This window comes from Octopus sinensis, linkage group LG10 (genome assembly GCF_006345805.1).
Source record: "Octopus sinensis linkage group LG10, ASM634580v1, whole genome shotgun sequence".
NCBI classification, from domain to species: domain Eukaryota; kingdom Metazoa; phylum Mollusca; class Cephalopoda; order Octopoda; family Octopodidae; genus Octopus; species Octopus sinensis.
The window spans coordinates 78,281,375-78,293,660 of NC_043006.1; positions in this window are offsets into that span (position 1 = coordinate 78,281,375).

The window sequence follows — 12,286 nt, forward strand, 5'->3', positions numbered from 1 at the left end:
TAGAACAAATTACAAGGTAGAGCTTTTCTTTTGAAGGTATTAAAAAAAAAAAAAAAAAAAAAAAAAAGGAAGGGGGAGGTTCGATCAAAAGGGATCGTAAAAGGAGAAAGAGGACAAAAATAAGGGGGTTAAAAAAAAAAAAAAAAAGGGGGGGGGAGGAAAAAAAATGATCAATAGGGATCGGTTATCACAGAAATGTCAATATGAAGTGTAAGGGGAGGACAGGTGAGGTTTACCGTGGAAAGAAAAGCCTGCGGAAAAGACCACGGTAACCTCGGTCAATGAAGTCACATTTATATTTCTTTTTTTTTTTTTTTTTTTTTTGCAAATAAGCAACTCTCTGTTTTCGATTTCTGGGTTCATAGGACTATGCTCAAGGTGGCTTCGTCATTCATACGTGCCATTCTTGCTACATTCACCATCTTTTTTAAAACATTCGCTAGACAAAACTTGCCTCTCTACTCTCACTTCCTTTTCAAGTGGTACTTGAAGAAGTTGATGAGAGATTGACCAGAGAGGAAAGTGTTGTCTCCAATCCTTTCAGACGCGTCCACCAGATACATTCTTTCGCCATAGCCACAAGGATGATGAAAATAGCTCTTCCTTCCGTTTGAAGGAAGGAGGCGTGACAATATTGACGATAGACTCAGCTGATAAACCGACTCGTCCCACACGTGACAGCAGTTGTTCGACATAAGCCACAGGTCGGAATTGTTGGACACTGAACGAGTGCGTGCAGAACGGTTTCGTCGCTCTGACCGCATCTGGCAGGTCGGCCCCGTGTTCTCGAGCCGTGTCTGTAGAGCTTATCCCGAACGGGTAGCGCTTCTCGGTAGCACTGCCAGGCCAGGGATCTCTGGAAGTTGTCCATGGGCCCTGGCCCGAAAGTCGTCCCGAACAGGCGGGTCAGGTAATCCTCGTCGACGTCCAGGTTCGCCCGAACTCGTCGTCGTACCTCCCCTCCACTAAACCCCTATAGAATGCTTTGGTTGTGTTGAAGTCACTTAAGGTCGACCCAGGACGGCAGAGTTGCTTGAGAGCAACGCGACACTCGCGGTGCCATTCGCCCTTCCTCGGCCTCTTTTTGATCCACGACTGCAGTTCGATCATGGAGACGAGCTGCGGGAAAGCGTGCTCTCACAACGGCGACCACACTGTTCACCGTCGTCTACATAGAGCCAGAGATGTCGCAGTCTCAGCGCGTGTCTGCGCATCATCAACCACGGCATGCCCAGCCCTCCTTTTAACGGGTGTTGACAGCAAATGGATCGCCTGACCATCGGGACGCATCCTTTCCACAAGAAGCGAAAGAGGATGCGTTGTAGTTTGGTGATGGTAGGGTCGGGACAAGGTACGACGGTCAGCGGTAGTAGATGACGGACGCGATGTACGTGTTCGCCACCTCCGCTCGACCTTTTAGGGACAGTTTCCTCTCGGCCCATTGCGGGCGAGAGTGACCACCCTACTCGTTATCTCGTTCCAGTTCTTCTCCACTTGGAGGTCGGACCAAACCAGACCCCGAGCAACTCAACCGGGCCGTCGGTCCAGCGTCCCACGACGGAGGCGCTGGTGGACGGCATGGGCTGCTTCTCCAGGTGCCTAGTCGCAAGCCCACTGACTTTTCCCGGTTGATTTTCGCTCCTGTCACCGCTTCGTAGTTTTTCAGTGTCTCGCCGACCAGCTCGATGTGCTCGTGGCTAGACACTATGACGGTGACCGTCGTCCGCGTATGCAGACACGCTCGTCCCGCATCCCAATTCTCGCGGGATGCCCCTTAGAGTCGCCAGCTTCCGCAGTAGTGGCTCAAGAGTCAATACGTATAGAAGCGCCGAGAGGGGGCATCCTGACGGACCGAACGTGCAATGTCGAAAGGTCTCGATAGATGTCCATTTACGCGAATTACCGAACGGATGCCTCTGTACAAGGCAGCTATCCAGCCGCGGAAGACGGGACCGAAACCAGCCGCTCTCAGGACTGCCTCCAAGTATCGATGGTCTACCCCATCAAAGGCTTTTGATTGATCCAAGTTGATCAGGGCCCCACCCATGACAGGTTCGTAACTACCCTGTCTATGATGTAGCGCATCAGATGGAGGTTGTCATGATGGTCCGGCCTGGCACGGCGCATGTTTGCGCCTTGTCGACCAGTTTCTCGATGACAAGCGCCAACCTCTTGGCTAGCACCTGGCCAAATTTTCAAGTCTGCATTAAGCAGAGTGATGGCCTAAAGTTATCTATTACATTTCCCTTGTTTAGATCTTTCTTCAGCAGTGTTACGGCTCCTCGGCTCACAAAACCAGGAATGCTCCCGTTTTGCTGCCAGTTGCAGTACACCGCCGCCAAGAGATCTCCAAACAAGTCTGGCATACAATTGTAAAGCTCGTAGGGTAGACCATCCAAACCCGGTGATTTGTCCCTCGAGCATTCTGCCATCGCTTCCCGCACTTCCGCCGCCGTGATGGCACCTTCGCAGCACCCTGCCTTTCTTGTCGAGAGTCGTGGTAGGCTATGTAGGTAGGCACTGAAGTCCACCCTACGTTCTTGCCCTCCACTCGTTCCGAACAGTCGGGCAAAATGCTGCTGAAAGGCTCACACATTTTAATTGGCTCGAGCAATTCGCGGCCCTGTTCATCTACCAGTGACGAATGGTGGCTTTGTTGCCCTGTTGCGCCTCTGCCACCCGGGCCTCTCTCGCGGCTCCAACACCTTCGTTCCTTAGAGCACGCATCCTAGCTCTGACAGCAAATCCTCGTGTTTGCGTTGAAGTGTTGGTCGAGGGCCAACCTCGCCGCCAAAACGTCGGATGCGATGCCGCTTCTAATTGCCTCTTCTAGCTTCTTAATAGCTCACCCTCTACTCTATTTCTATCTATGGCTAGTGCTTGCGGTACCTAATCGCTTCTGCTTTTACTGCTCTCTTGGGCAAACCACCCTTTGTTGTTGATGATGGCTCCCGTCAAAGCCCTCTTTACTAGTGTGCTAATCCGGTCTCTGAAAACTTGTTCTCGATGGGAAAGACGCGTTTAGTTTCCAGTATCCGGGACCCTGCCTAGTTCTTACCTAGTCTAGCGTACATGTCACAAGTTGTGATCCGTGTAGCTGACTATGTGGAATTGTGGACATCCTATGCTATCTCTATCTACTGTCCTACACAGTATCCTATCTAGATAGATCTCGACGACCCGATGCGGTTGCTCCATGTCACGTTTGGCGCATTCGGGTGGTCTAGTCGAAACCTGTCAGACAGTTGAAAGCGTCTGAGCAGGTCTTGAGGCATTTGCATCCCCGTCTATTCTATCTCTACCCACGTAGTCTACATGCGTGTCCAAGGTAGCATTCCAATCCCCCACTAAGAGTAAAGGACGAGACGTTCCCAAGAAAACTTCTAGACGTTGAAAGAAATCCGCCCGACCTGTTAAGGGCGGTGCGTAAACTGATACGAGCCGAAAAGCGCACCCATTGCTGCCGTCGACATCCAGGACGACCAGTCTACCCTCCGGGTCTACGAATATTGTCCTTACATTGAGATCCAGACTCTTGTGAAAAAGTACCGCGGTGCCACTACCGCTAGATAGATAGATAGATAGGTAGATAGATAGATAGATATGTTTCTTTATTAGCCACACAGGGCTGCACACAGATAGAACAAATTACAAGGTAGAGCTTTTCTTTTGAAGGTTTAAAAAAAAAAAAAAAAAGGAAGGGGGAGTTCGATCAAAAGGGATCGTAAAAGGAGAGAAAGAGGACAAAGAAAGGGGGGTAAAAAAAAAGGGGGAGAGGGAAAAAAAAATGGATCAATAGGGATCGTTATCACAGAAATGTCAATATGAAGTGTAAGGGGAGGACAGGTGAGGTTTACCCGTGGAAAGAAAAGCCTACGGAAAAGACCACGGTAACCTCGGTCAATGAAGTCACATTATATTTCTTTTTTTTTTTTTTTTTTTTTTTTGCAAATAAGCAACTCTCTGTTTTCGATTTCTGGGTTCATAGGACTATGCTCAAGGTGGCTTCGTCATTCATACGTGCCATTCTTGCTACATTCACCCATCTTTTTTAAAACATTCGCTAGACAAAACTTGCCTCTCACTCTCACTTTCCTTTTCAAGTGGTACTTGAAGAAGTTGATGAGAGATTGACCAGAGAGGAAGTGTTGTCTCCAATCCGTTCAGACGCGTCCACCAGATACATTCTTCGCCATAGCCACAAGGATGATGAAAATAGCTCTTCCTTCCGTTTGAAGGAAGGAGGAGTGACAATATTGACGATAGACTCAGCTGATAAACCGACGCGTCCCACACGTGACAGCAGTTGTTCGACATAAGCCCACAGGTCGGAAATTGTTGGACACTGAACGAGTGCGTGCAGAACGGTTCGTCGCTCTGACCGCATCTCGGGCAGGTCGGCTCCGGTTTCTCGAGCCGTGTCTGTAGAGCTTATCCCGAACGGGTAGCGCTTCTCGGTAGCACTGCCAGGCCAGTGATCTCTGGAAGTTGTCCATGGGCCATGGCCCGAAAGTCGTCCTGAACAGGCGGGTCAGGTACTCCTCGTCGACGTCCAGGTTCGCCCCGAGCTCGTCGTCGTACCTCCCTCCCACTAAACCCCTATAGAATGCTTTGGTTGTGTTGAAGTCAACTTATGGTCGACCCAGGACGGCAGAGTTGCTTGAGAGCAACGCGACACTCGCGGTGCCATTCGCCTTTCCTCGGCCTCGTTTTGATCCACGACTGCAGTTCGGTCATGGAGACGAGCTGCGGGAAAGCGTGCCTCACAAACGGCGACCACACCTGTTCACCGTCGTCTACATAGAGCCAGAGATGTCGCAGTCTCAGCGCGTGTCGCGCATCATCAACCACGGCATGCCCAGCCCTCCTTTTAACGGGTGTTGACAGCAAAGGATCGCCTGACCATCGGGACGCATCCTTTCCACAAGAAGCGAAAGAGGATGCGTTGTAGTTTGGTGATGGTAGGGTCGGGACAAGGTACGACGGTCAGGCGGTAGTAGATGACGGACGCGATGTACGTGTTCGCCACCTCCGCTCGACCTTTTAGGGACAGTTTCCTCTCGGCCCATTGCCGGGCGAGAGTGACCACCCTACTCGTTATCTCGTTCCAGTTCTTCTCCACTTGGAGGTCCGGACCAAACCAGACCCCGAGCAACTCAACCGGGCCGTCGGTCCAGCGTCCCACGACGGAGGCGCTGGTGGACGGCATGGGCTTGCTTCTCCAGGTGCCTAGTCGCAAGCCCACTGACTTTTCCCGGTTGATTTTCGCTCCTGTCACCGCTTCGTGTTTTCAGTGTCTCGCCGACCAGCTCGATGTGCTCGTGGCTAGACACTATGACGGTGACGTCGTCCGCGTATGCAGACACGCTCGTCCCGCATCCCAATTCTCGCGGGATGCCCCTTAGAGTCGCCAGCTTCCGCGCAGTAGTGGCTCAAGAGTCAATACGTATAGAAGCGCCGAGAGGGGGCATCCTGGACGGACCGAACGTGCAATGTCGAAAGGTCTCGATAGATGTCCATTTACGCGAATTACCGAACGGATGCCTCTGTACAAGGCAGCTATCCAGCCGCGGAAGACGGGACCGAAACCAGCCGCTCTCAGGACTGCCTCCAAGTATCGATGGTCTACCCCATCAAAGGCTTTCGATTGATCCAAGTTGATCAGGGCCCCACCCATGCTAGGTTCGTTAACTACCCTGTCTATGATGTAGCGCATCAGATGGAGGTTGTCATGGATGGTCCGGCCTGGCACGGCGCATGTTTGCGCCTTGTCGACCAGTTTCTCGATGACAAGCGCCAACCTCTTGGCTAGCACCTTGGCCAAAATTTTCAAGTCTGCATTAAGCAGAGTGATGGGCCTAAAGTTATCTATTACATTTCCCTTGTTTAGATCTTTCTTCAGCAGTGTTACGGCTCCTCGGCTCACAAAACCAGGAATGCTCCCGTTTTGCTGCCAGTTGCAGTACACCGCCGCCAAGAGATCTCCAAACAAGTCTGGCATACATTGTAAAGCTCGTAGGGTAGACCATCCAAACCCGGTGATTTGTCCCTCGAGCATTCTGCCATCGCTTCCCGCACTTCCGCCGCCGTGATGGCACCTTCGCAGCACCCTGCCTTTCTTGTCGAGAGTCGTGGTAGGCTATGTAGGTAGGCACTGAAGTCCACCCTACGTTCTTGCCCTCCACTCGTTCCGAACAGTCGGGCAAAATGCTGCTGAAAGGCCTCACACATTTTACTTGGCTCGAGCAATTCGCGCCCCTGTTCATCTACCAGTGACCGAATGGTGGCTTTGTTGCCCTGTTGCGCCTCTGCCACCCGGGCCTCTCTCGCGGCTCCAACACCTTCGTTCCTTAGAGCACGCATCCTAGCTCTGACAGCACATCTTTCGTGTTTGGCGTTGAAGTGTTGGTCGAGGGCCAACCTCGCCGCCAAAACGTCGGATGCGATGCCGCTTCTAGATAGATAGATAGATAGATAGATAGATAGATAGATAGATAGATAGATAGATAGATAGATAGATAGATAGATAGATAGATAGATAGATAGATAGATAGATAGATAGATAGATATGTTTCTTTATTGATCACACAGCGCTGAACATAGAGGGAACATAATACAAATTAGAGCTTTTCTTTTGGGGGAAAAAACTAAAAGGGGAGTTTAGAAGATCGATCAAAGGGGATCGTGGAAAAAGGTCACAGAAATGTCATAATGTAAAAAAGGGGAAACAGATTAGGTTTATCCGTAGAAAGAAAAACCTACGGAAAAGACCAATAATGTCATGCAAAACAAAAAACATATTACAGTAAGTGACTCTTTTTTTTTCTTTTTTCGTTCATAGGATTATGCTTAAGGTCTCTCCGTCATTCACACGTGGCCATCCTTGCTACATTCACCCATCATATTTTTTTTTTTTTGAAACATTCACTAGACAAAACTTCCCTCTCTACTCTACCTTACCCTTCAAATGATACTTGAAAAAGTTGATGAGAGATTAACCAGAGAGGAAAGTGCTTGTCTCTAGACCTTTCAGACGCGCCCACCATGCACATTCTTTCGCCATAGCCACAAGTACGATGAAAATGGCTCTTCCTTCCCGTTTCAATGAAGGAGCCGCGACAATATTCACGATAGACTCGGTTGATAGACTGACTCGTCCCACATGCGATAGCAGTCGTTCGACATCGGCCCACAGGTTAGAAATGGTTGGACACTGTACGACCGCGTACAGAACGGTTTGGTCACTCAGACCGCATCTCGAGCAGGTCGGCCCCGTGTTTCTCGAGCCATGCCTGTAGAGCTTATCCCGAACGGGTAGCGCTTCTCGATACCAGTGCCAGGCCAGGGATCTCTAGAAGTTGTCCATAGGTCCCGGCCCGAAAGTCATCTTGAACAGGCGGGTCAGGTATTCCTCGTCGATGCCCAGGTTCACCCCGAGATAGTCGTCGTACCTCCCCTCCACTAACCCCCTATAGAATGCTTTGGTTGTGTTACAATCGCTGAAGATCGATCCGGGACGGCATAGTTGCTCGAGAGCAACGCGACACTCGTGGTGCCTTTCGCCCTTCCTCGGCCTCTTTTTGATCCACGACTGCAGTTCGGTCATGGGAATGAGCTGCGAGAAAGCGCGCCTCACAAACGGCGACCACACCTGTTCACCGTCGTCTACGTAACGCTGGAGATGTCGCAGTCTCAGAGATAGATATAGAAAGATAGATAGATAGACAGACATACAGACAGACAGATAGATAGAGGGCTAGATGGATAGATAGATAGATAGATAGATAGATAGATAGATAGATAGATAGATAGATAGATAAATAGATAGATAGATAGAGAGATAGATAGATAGATAGATAGATAGATAGATAGATAGATAGATAGATAGATAGATAGATGATAGATAAATAGATAGATAGATAGATAGACAGACAGATAGATAGATAGATAGATAGATAGATAGATAGATAGATAGATAGATAGATAGATAGATAGAGAGATAGATTCATTACATATATTCATTTATTCTTTCATTTACTCGGCCTATTTTGAGGCCTGTGCTGCGGCAAAGCCCCCAAGGATTCTTAGTTCATCTTACACAATCCAGCACATATTTCAGTCTGGCATTTATTTTATTTCTTATTCTTTCCATTGGTCATTCATTGACTAGCTATGTCCTCCCCGACGTTAATGCACGAAACTCTATCAACCTATGTTGAAAAAAGGATCGAGAGTGTAATTGCTTATATTGATGTTCAATGAGTCAGAATATTATTTTTAAAAATAGTTAATTTAACATCATTCATGTCAATTAGGCTACTATTTATCGCAGTTTCCATAGGTCCTATAATGGGAGGCTAATGTGACACAGTGTTAAAGCGCACGGCTCAAAGCATTTGTTGATGCTCCTTATTGACTGAGTGAATTGAAGCAAGGTGAAAATGAAAGTAGGCTGGTTCGGAACACCAATGCATCGCCAACTCTAAGAATTGAACCCCCTGCCTAATGATCACAAGCCCAACAAACAAAACCACAACTCAACATGATAGGAGTGAAATAGTATTAATAATGGTTTCAAATTTTGGCACAAGGCCAATGCCTCATGAATAATCCTTCGTGCACAGGGCCCGAAATTTTGAGGGGGAAGGAGTCAAACGATTACATCGACACTAGTCCGTAACTGGTACTTATTTCATCCAACGCGAAAGGACAAAAGGCAAAGTCGATGTCGGCGGAATTTGAACTCAGATGAAATGATACCTATTTCTTTACTACACACAGAGGGGACAAAATAAGAGAGACAAACGGAGCAAGTCGATTACATCGACACCAGTGCGTAACTGGTACTTAATTTATTGTCACCGAAAGGTTGAAAGGCAAAGTCGATATAGGCGGAATTTGAACTCAGAACGAAATGGCAGACGAAATACGGCTACGCATTTCGCCCGGCGTGCTAACGACCCTGCCAACTCGCCGCCTTCAAAACGTCATTAATAATTTGAACAAATTAAATATGCGTTTGTGCTTAATTAATTTTGTACCAAGTACTTGACCATTTTTGCATGAGATAAAAGCAAATACCAGTGTATACAGTAAAATAGAATTTTTGGTATATTTAATATATCCTTAGCCTACAAAAGTTTGATTGACTAGAATTTACATTTCAAGTGGTGAGAACAATAATTATCTAAATGTTGAATTGTGGTCGAAAAGATAGGGAGTGCGACAATGAAATGTCTTATCTTTTATCTTTTACTTGTTTCAGTCATTAGAGTGCGACCGTGCGGGAGTACAGCCTTGACAAAGCCCAGTACTCATTATTTTTCTTTTAAGCCCGGTACTTATTCAACCGCACTCTTTTTCTGAACCGCTAAGTTGAGGGGACGTAAACACCCCAACACCGGAAGAACCACAGATACAAAGGCACACACACATATACACATATATAACCTGAAACCATATGGGTTGGAAACAAACTTATTACCATACATCTACGCCTTCACCTAATTTTTTTTAATTAACTAAAAATAATTAATATGTAATGGAGCGATGATTGACTGTGGTATTTCCCAGTCCTGGGATTATTCTCAGTGTGCTTCCATCTTATTAGTCCTCGTCAGGAAAGTATAGTTTAATCGTAACTGTAGATCGTTGATGAAAGGTGGATAGTAAGATTTTATGAATGAAAACTAAATGTTGCTGTAACTCAAAAGAATGTTTGAAGTAATTTACATATCACTTGATGAGGACCATAATTAGAAAATTAATTAATTTATAAAATTAGTTAAATATGTTTTGCACGAAGGAATTAATCTGACTTTTCGCAGTACTGGGACAACTCTGGGTGCATATCCTTCTTATTGGTCATCGTCTGTGGATCGTAACCGTTACAGCAAATTTTTGACGACTAGCCCGTGTCTGTAGAAGTTTTATGATTTAACCCTTTAACATTTAAACCGACCATATCCGGCCCAGATGGTCTACCTGTTTTGTGTTCAAACTGGCCAGATCCAGTCTCTCTCACCTACCCTACAATGTCATTCTAAAATTAAATGATTACATCTTCAAAATCTTGAAGCTACAAGATAATACTCTTTTACTCTTTTACTTGTTTCAGTCATTTGACTGCGGCCATGCTGAAGCACCGCTTCTAATCGAGCAACCCGACCCCGGGACTTATTCTTTGTAATCCCAGTACTTATTCGTTCGGTCTTTTTTGCCGAACCGCTAAGTGACGGGGACATAAACACACCAGCATCGGTTGTCAAGCAATGTTAGGGAAAAAAAAACAGACACAAACATACACGCATACACACACATACATATATATATACATATATACGGTGGGCTTCTTTCGGTTTCCATCTACCAAATCCACTCACAAGGCTCTGGTCGGCCCGAGGCTATAGTAGAAGACACTTGCCCAAGGTACCAAGCAGTGAGACTGAACCCGGAACCATGTGGTTGGTAAGCAAGCTACTTACCACACAGCCACTACTGCACCCATACGTGGTTAATTTTTTAAAATATGGATACATGAACATTACATTTGATAAATTAATCTGAATGCTAAAGGGTTAAGATTCAAAGATGTTATAACTTAAAAGAACGGCTGAATTATATACCCAAGGACCTAAGGGCTCTGTCTAGTGTTCGTGGGCAGAACGCCAGAGTAGTGTATACTCGTACTGAGTCAATAGCAGTTTGCCACTTAACGAATCTTCAGCCACACCTATTTCCTCTTCAACTTCATTTAAGCCTAACCTTAATACCTCTCACATGTCATGCGTATCATAGTTGAACACAGACCACCAACGTAACATTCAAAGTTCAAATGTGAGTAAAAGCATTACATTTTTGTAATATGTCTTCTCAGAAAACCACACTTTCGATATCATGAACAATGTTCTCACACACACACACCTCAGAAAATGCCAGTCATAGACGATCTATGATATTGAATACGGCGTATTGTATACTAAAGATCGGATATCAACGAATCATTTCTAGTTGTAATGTAAGAAAATTGAAAGGCCTAAATGCCCGTATGGGGATACATTTGCTACACATATCTCTCTCCCCGCTCTTCCTTCCCATCTCCCTCTCTTTCTTTCTGTCTCTCTCCCAACATACACTCACACACACACACATAAATATATATATATATATATATATATATTAATAAATAAAATATATGCATATATATAAACATATATGTACGTACCTACCTCTACATTATTTATACACGCATATATGAGTAAGGACACCAAAAAGACGTCGAACACAATGAGAAACGAAAACATAGACCAACGGCAAGGAACTGGGCATTTTTTAAACAACAAAAACATAGAGTACAGAACAATTAACACAAGAAAAAGAAACTCCTTCTTCAGGCGCCTCATATATATATATAATAATATATATATATATAATATATAATATATATATAATATATATATATAAATATTAATGTATATATTATATGGTTAGCCATGATAAGATGGCTTCTATACTTTACATTATCGAGCGATTACTGTTTCAATTCATTCTGAGATTTAATTATGATACTGTTAGTTTTTCGACATCAGTGGCAGACGCCATAGAAAAGGAGCCTTCTCTTTCATTGCTACCTGGTGGTTACCGCCCGTTGACGAGGGACAACAATCCCGAAACTAGTTCGAGCGTATCACTCAGGCTTGCGAGGATGGGATGGCCTCCTTTGCAAATACTCAAGGACACAGATATTGTGTCTAAAGCCGCTAGAGACGAAGATCTCTTGGGGCATAAAGCTACAGTAACACCCCCTCCCCAATGTGGTTAGCCATGATAGATGGCTTCTATACTTTACATTATATATAATATATATATATATATACATATAAATATATATATAGATACACACACACACAAATATATATATATATATATATATATATATATTAGATTATTATATATATAGATATATATATATACATACATATATATAGAGATAGATAGATATTTCTATGTGTACTATTTCGAATGGGGATGTCAATGATATGTGTGTTTGTGTGTGTGTGTATATATATTATATAGATACATATATATATATGTGTGTGTGTGTGTGTGTGTGTATACATATATGTGTGTGTGTATCATCATCATGAACTGTTAGTTCAAATGATGGTTTTCATATCATTATTCAGTCATCAGACTACCATGATTTAAAATGATTACGTCTGTACTGAAGGTGATATTTTAAGTTTAATTATTCAATTTTCATGTATCTTATTATAATAGAGTGGAG